This window comes from Ascaphus truei, chromosome 5, assembly GCF_040206685.1.
Source record: "Ascaphus truei isolate aAscTru1 chromosome 5, aAscTru1.hap1, whole genome shotgun sequence".
NCBI classification, from domain to species: domain Eukaryota; kingdom Metazoa; phylum Chordata; class Amphibia; order Anura; family Ascaphidae; genus Ascaphus; species Ascaphus truei.
In genome coordinates this window covers 124148712-124154711 of record NC_134487.1, presented here as the reverse complement: position 1 = coordinate 124154711, position 6000 = coordinate 124148712, and the positions used below count along the sequence as shown (strand labels likewise).

The following is a 6000-nucleotide window of genomic DNA, read 5'->3' as shown; positions in this document are numbered from 1 at the left end:
TTATACATTAAACGCTATGTTTTATACCAAGATGTAGTGCTGCTCTTGAGCCCTGTTTTAGTGTATTTTTATACATTGATATGAAGTCAGGAGCTCTCTATTGGCCAAGCCACGTTTGATCCTTTCTTTATAAAATGTAAAACGTGGCACTGGCTAGATATGGCCACGGTTCCCCCGCTCCACCACAATAACTAAGGGGAAGAAGCAGACAGTTCGCTCCTTTAAAGGAGCACTCCTGGCGACACTATGTATTGTTATAAATAGGTTTGAAGCATGGAGTCTCCGGAGCAGAACTGCGATGATTGCAGCCCTAGGGACCCCCTGCTTCCTGAGCCACTTACCTCTGTAGGTGTTGCTGGTATCTCTGTGCAGTTTAATGCTCCCGCATCATGTAGGCCAATAGGAAGACAGAAGGGATGATGTTGCGGTTTCCTATTGGCCGGCAGAACTTTCAAACCACCATATTGGGAACCCAGCCAGGGATCCTACTGGTAGCCAGCAAATAGAAGCGGATCACAGCTAACAGTGAAGAAAAAAGGAAGTATCCAGGGTAACAACATACCAGAGACTCTCATATTAACCACCAGCTTAAGTTCTTTCAAATCTAAGGCTCTCGCATTGTAACCTGGTCTGTAACTGTTTCATACGCTCATAATATATATTTTCTTTAACTGTGCATGCAATGTCTTGTATATAATGTATACCCTGTTCATTTATGTAACTGTACTTGTAACCATGTATTATTTTATTTTACTCTGTGCCCAGGACATACTTGAAAACGAGAGGTAACTCTCAATGTATTACTTCCTGGTAAAATATTTTATAAATAAAATAATAAATAACTCCAAATAAAGATCAATTTATTGTGTAGCTCACAGAGGAAACAGATGAGAACGCACCTACACAATAAATTGATTTTTATTTGGAGTTGTCCTGGATACTTCCTTTTTTCTTAAGTGTTGGCTGCGCTCCTCTTCTACCTACTGTTTTCTGGATTCTCCATGCCACGGATTGCACGCCCCTGATTTGCTGGACTGTCCTGTGACTGAGCTGACATGTAATGGGCATAGCCCTGCTCCATATTACCCTGCTTCAGCACTTATCATTATATTCTATGCCCTATAGAGAATAGCATTGTGTGCTATATACTGCAGTTTTCTGGCGCCTATTTCTCTTTGGTATACTTATACATGACAGTATCTCACAGTGGACAAGTATTAAAGCGTTCCGGACACGTGTGGACTTACACAAACAAAAATATTTTTGATGGAGTCTAGATGTTCTACATTCTGATCACCATCTTCCTCCCAATCACACTCCTACTGGTAGCACCTATGGAGGTAATTATCTCAGAAAGCAGTGGGTCTCCGGAGATGAAATCATTGCGGTTCAGCTCCGGAGACCCCCTGCTCCAGAGCTATTCAAATAAAAATTAAAAAAAGTGTCACCAGGAGTGCCTTTTAAAAAAAAAAAAAAAAAAAACATTCCAATTTTAAACTTTGCCCTGACAGACACCTCAGGTTTATAACACTATAGTACAGAAAAGCAGCAATCCTGGCTGCTCACTTTCTATTTTACCTCCTCATCTCACCACCCTCCCATTTTTTTTTTTTACAGGATGGAAACTAGAGGTCCCTGGAGCTCAGACATGTTATTTTCAGCTCTGGGGATCACCCGGTTCCCGAGACACTGGAGATATGGTGTTTCAGTCCCCCCCCCCCCCCCCCCCGCCGGGGAAATAAAATGGCGGTATAGATCAATCATGTAAAAAAAAAAAAAAAATGGGTGGAAGGAGATTGTTTAAGTCAGGGGCTTGCAAACTTCCTACGCTGCGCCCAACCCCTGCCTGCTCTTCCCTTGGGTCGTGCCCCCCTTAACTTTAATGTGGCATCAAATTACACCACGGGGTCGTGTGACATAACATCACGTGACCCCGCGGCGTCATTTGACACCGCATTACCATGGCGACAGGCGTCAAATGACGCCCTTAGCCATGGAAACGTCTGGACCAAAGCCTGGTGAGTTTACAGAGGCCTCACGCTGAAGAGCTTGGGCCTCTGTAAATGCTGCGCCCCCCCCCAAAAAAAAATCTCTTGCGCCCCCCCTGGTTTAAGTGACCAAAAAGAGAGTGAGAAGCTCCATTATACTGTATGTGTGTGAAGGTGCCAGGGATGCAGAGGTCTGGTGATACTATGGGTAATCTTTCACCTCCTGTATAGTTGTCCTTTATGAGCTCTCTCCATGGGGGAAGAGTCACTAAGCTCCAAGGAGGGAGATCAGAGTTTGCCATGACATTATCTGCCATACAAGTCAATGCCAGATCAAACTTATACACTGCTTAGGAAATCTTAGTGAATCTCGGCGTGTGTGATCTCGTGGTGTTGTAATACCGCAAACCTTTTAAAAATGGTGCGTAAAGCGTTACACCCTAATTTAAAAGGATTGTTCTCACCCACAGTCAAATGCATGTTGTCACTGAGACAGCCTCCCCTTGAGAGCTGGCAGGTGCAGGCATGCAGTTCCTGCTCAGCCGGCTCTTCTGTATACCATAACCTGGCGTTCAGTGTAATGGAGCTAGGCCCTAGCAGCTGTCGTGTTTAAAAGTAAGTACACTGATTTTATTCATTTTTTACTTATCTCCATTCATTCTTCATTTCTGTTTTTAGAGTAAAAACAGTGAATAAATCTTTTTAAAATTAGGTCATCAAATAAGATCCAGTACCCGTGCATTTTTGGGGCTGGTCAACCACTGATTATAACTCAACTACTTTCCTCCAATACATTGAACAATACTTTACACCAAGTTTCGTACATTAACTCTTTTTTTTTTTTTAAACCTTTTTTTGGTTAAGAAACCCGATAATTATATTCTAAAATTCTACAGAACCCCAACACTATCTAGTATCGCGTCCAAGATCAGATGCATTGTAAGGAACCCCAACCCTCTCTCATAGCGCGCCTGAGATCTGATGCATTGTAAGGAACCCCAACCCTCTCTCATAGCGCGCCTGAGATCGGATGCATTGTAAATGCTTCTGTATTTGGCACAATTTTCAAATGACCTGAACATTGCAGGGATCCCTTTAGGGATGCCCAGGGAACCCAGGGATCCTACAAACAAAGCGCTGTTGAAAACTGAACTTTTAACTTCTCTATGAAAACTCACTGGGGTTTGATGCTTTGATCACTTCTCTTCCTTGCAGTTTATTGCAGACTCACCCGGCAAGGAAAGAAGGGCTGTGCATGCACTGAAACTAATCGGTTATCATTTGGAATATCATGATATCCAATAATAACGTATGCCCCTTTTGTACGATCGTCCCTAGTTAATTCAGTGTTGCTGCATCTCAGACATAAGTATCTTGGCAGGACATCATCTTCATCCCACAACATTCCTTTTTTTTTTAACAAACAAGAAAAATAAAACTTGCTCTGCTATACGGTTCAGGCCCACCCTTCCCCCTCCTCTCCCTCCCCCAACCTCTCTCCCTTTCCCTCTCCCAACCTCTCTCTCACCCCCCCCCCCAACCAACCTCTCATCCCCCCCAACCTCCCTCTCATCCCCCCCAACCTCCCTCTCATCCCCCCCACCCTCCCTCTCATCCCCCCCAACCTCCCTCTCATCCCCCCCAACCTCCCTCTCATCCCCCCCAACCTCCATCTCATCCCCCCCTACCTCCCTCTCACCCCCCCCTACCTCCGCCTCATCCCCCCCCACCTTCCACTCATCCCCCCCTACCTCCCTCTCATCCCCCCCTACCTCCCTCTCAGCCAACCTTCCCCTCACCCCCCCCCAACCTCCCTCTCATCCCCCCCCAACCTCCCTCTCACCCCCCCAACCTCCCTCTCATCCCCCCCACCTTCCTCTCATCCCCCCTACCTCCCTCTCACCCCCCCTACCTCCGCCTCATCCCCCCCACCTTCCACTCATCCCCCCCTACCTCCCTCTCATCCCCCCCTACCTCCCTCTCAGCCAACCTTCCCCTCACCCCCCCCAACCTCCCTCTCATCCCCCCCCAACCTCCCTCTCACCCCCCCAACCTCCCTCTCATCCCCCCCACCTTCCTCTCATCCCCCCTACCTCCCTCTCACCCAAACTCCCTCTCATCCCCCCCCAACCTCCCTCTCATCCCCCCCAACCTCCCTCTCATCCCCCCAACCTCCCTCTCACCCCCCAAGCCTCCCTCACCCCCCCAACCTCCCTCTCATCCCCCCCACAACCTCCCTCTCACTCCCCCCAACCTCCCTCTCACCCCCCAACCTCCCTCTCACCCCCCCAACCTCCCTCTCAACCCCCAACCTCCCTCTCACTCCCCCCAACCTCCCTCTCACCCCCCCAACCTCCCTCCCACCCCCCCAACCTCCCTCTCATCCTCCCCCAACCTCCCTCTCATCCCCTCCCCAACCTCCCTCTCATCCCCCCAACCTCCCTCTCACCCCCCCCAACCTCCCTCTCATCCCCCCCAACCTCCCTCTCACCCCCAACCTCCCTCTCACCCCCCCAACCTCCCTCTCATCCTCCCCCAACCTCCCTCTCATCCCCTCCCCAACCTCCCTCTCATCCCCCCAACCTCCCTCTCACCCCCCCCCAACCTCCCTCTCATCCCCCCCAACCTCCCTCTCACCCCCAACCTCCCTCTCACCCCCCCAATCTCCCTCTCAACCCCCCCAACCTCCCTCTCACCCCCCCTCATCCCCCCCAACCTCTCTCTCCCTCCCCCCCAACCTCCCTCTCACCCCCCAACCTCCCTCTCATCCCATCCCCCAACCTCCCTCTCGTCCCCCCCAACCTCCCTCTCATCCCCCCCAACCTCCCTCACCCCCCCAACCTCCCCTCACCCCCCCCCCCAACCTCCCCTCACCCCCCCCCAACCTCCCTCTCATCCCCCAACCTCCCTCATCCCCCCCAACCTCCCTCTCATCCCCCCCAACCTCCCTCATCCCCCCCCCCCAACCTCCCTCTCAACCGCCCCCCCCCCACCTCCCTCTCATCCCCCAACCTCCCTCTCATCCCCCCAAACCTCCCTTTCATCCCCCAACCTCCCTCTCATCCCCCCTAACCTCCCTCTCATCCCCCCCAACCTCCCTTTCATCCCCCCCAACCTCCCTCTCATCCCCCCAACCTCCCTCTCATCCCCCCCCAACCTCCCTCTCATCCCCCCCCAACCTCCCTCTCATCCCTCCCCTCAACCTCCCTCATCCCTTCCCTCAACCTCCCTCTCATCCCTCCCCAACCTCCCTCTCATCCCCCCCAACCTCCCTCTCATCCCCCCAACCTCCCTCTCACCCCCCCCAACCTCCCTCTCATCCCCCCCCAACCTCCCTCTCATCTCCCCACAACCTCCCTCATCCCCCCCAACCTCCCTCACCCCCCCAACCTCCCTCTCATCCTCCCCCCCAACCTCCCTCTCATCCTCCCCCCCAACCTCCCTCTCATCCCCCCAATCTCCCTCTCATCCCCCCCAACTTTCTCTCATCCCCCCCAACCTCACTCTCATCCCCCCCAACCTCCCTCTCATCCCCCCCCTACCTCCCTCTCACCCCCTCCCTACCTCCCTCTCATCCCCCCTACCTCCCTCTCACCCAACCTCCCTCTCACCCCCCCCAACCTCCCTTTCATCCCCCCCAACCTCCCTCTCACCCCCTCCCTACCTCCCTCTCATCCCCCCCTACCTCCCTCTCACCCCCTACCTCCCTCTCACCACCCCCTACCTCCCTCTCACCCCCCCCCCAACCTCCCTCTCATCCCCCCCAACCTCCCCCTCACCCCCGCCAACCTCCCTCTCACCCCCCCAACTTCCCTCTCAATCCCCCCCCAACTTCCCTCTCAATCCCCCCCAACTTCCCTCTCAACCCCCCCCCAACCTCCCTCTCATCCCCCCCAACCTCCCTCTCACCCCCCAACCTACCTCTCTCCCCCCCAACCTCCCTCTCACCCCCCCAACCTCCCTCTCACCCCCCCCCCAACCTCCCTCTCACCCCCCCCCAACCTCCCTCTCA

General features: G+C 53.1%; 1 protein-coding gene across 1 annotated transcript in view; it reads left to right on the top strand.

Moving 5' to 3' along the window:
• The first annotated feature begins 2480 nt into the window (after positions 1-2480).
• Positions 2481-6000, top strand: part of TDG (thymine DNA glycosylase) — a 46961-nt gene continuing 43441 nt past the window's right edge. The window contains exon 1 of the mRNA XM_075600594.1: positions 2481-2603. The gene's annotated coding sequence lies outside the window, so the exon portion shown is untranslated. The remainder of the gene's footprint in view (positions 2604-6000) is intronic.